The sequence below is a fragment of the Sorex fumeus genome, unplaced genomic scaffold (genome assembly GCF_029834395.1).
Source record: "Sorex fumeus unplaced genomic scaffold, SorFum_2.1 ptg000061l, whole genome shotgun sequence".
NCBI classification, from domain to species: Eukaryota; Metazoa; Chordata; class Mammalia; order Eulipotyphla; family Soricidae; genus Sorex; species Sorex fumeus.
The window spans coordinates 51,329,667-51,331,031 of NW_026606118.1; the positions used below are offsets into that span (position 1 = coordinate 51,329,667).

Consider the following 1,365-nt stretch of genomic DNA (forward strand, 5'->3'; position numbering starts at 1 on the left):
TGGGTCTCTGAAAAAATATATGTTTGCATAGTAATCCCATTTAAAAATGAAAATCCATTCCCCCTTAGAAATGAGTCATTAATTTTTAGGTCTTCCACTGAAAAATCTTACAGATAAGCACAATTAATCAAATGGCATAATGTTGGGATCGGGAGTCTCCTAGCCCTGGGAGGCACGGAGAGACCAGATAGACACAATTCCTGCAGGAGTACAAACGGGGTTTACTTAGGCCAGCATGCTGGGGCTCCATAGCATACCCCCGAGTGGGCATATTATTCGAATGATAAAGCAAAAAAAAATAACAAGAAGTGTAAGACATAGCACATTGTGGAGTTGCTGACCCAGATTCTATCTGGCAATCTTTGGTTAAAAAGTAAAACTTTTTGGGTTAATAAATGTTAAACAGATTTTAATCAATGTATTCAAAATCCAATACTACCTAGTTTACATATCAAATGAAAAGAAATTTTATTTCATAGTAACCTTTTTGATGGATGGAAGACTATGACTCATCTTAGAGTAGGTCTAGAATACATTCTGTTAGAACAACTGGTCATAACTGGATGTGCATGTTTTATAGATCTATAAACAGAGAGGTTGTAAATATAGTTTTGTGGAATGTATCAAACAGTATAAATGTTCTAGGAATTTATGTGCACATATACATTAAAATTAATGAAATCTATCTTAAATGCAATTTCAATTAGCAATAATCATGCCTCGGATAAACCTCATTGGCTACGATACTACCACTGTGCAAAGCTTGTATTCTCTTATTTACATTCTCCGTCCCTCTCAGAGAGCCCAGCAAACTACCGAGAGTGTCTTGCGTGCATGGCAGGAGCTTGGCAAGCTCCCCATGGCATATTTGATATGCGAAAAACAGTAACAATAATGGGTCTCATTCCCCTGACCCTGAAAGAGCCTCCATTATGGCACCCTTGGGAAAGACGAGTAAGGAGAGGCTGCTAAAATTGCAGGGCTGGAATGGGACGAATGGAGATGTTACTAGCACCCGCTCGAGCAAATCAATGAACAACAGGATGACAGTGATACAGTGATCTTAAATGCAGCATATATAAGCCTGAAAAATTTTGTTTTACAGATAGCATATATCCAACCACTTTTGCAGAAAGGCAGATTTATTCTCAGCTGACAAAACTTCTTTGTATAAAGTTCATGACTCTAACATGGGAGTTCTTTTTTTTTTCAGTGCTCTCTGTTTGGAGGCTTGCAATGGTAAAAGATAAGATTTCTACTTATTTGCCAAATGACATGACATGAAATAATCTTGAATAATGATAGAGCAAGAGCTAAAGTGTCGAGCAACAGGTCAGTTTAAATCTACACCCACGTACCATGTAA

General features: G+C 37.5%; 1 pseudogene; it reads right to left on the reverse strand.

Moving 5' to 3' along the window:
• Positions 1–650: 650 nt before the first annotated feature.
• LOC130034891 (uncharacterized) lies at positions 651–764 on the reverse strand (annotated as a pseudogene).
• Positions 765–1,365: the final 601 nt, after the last annotated feature.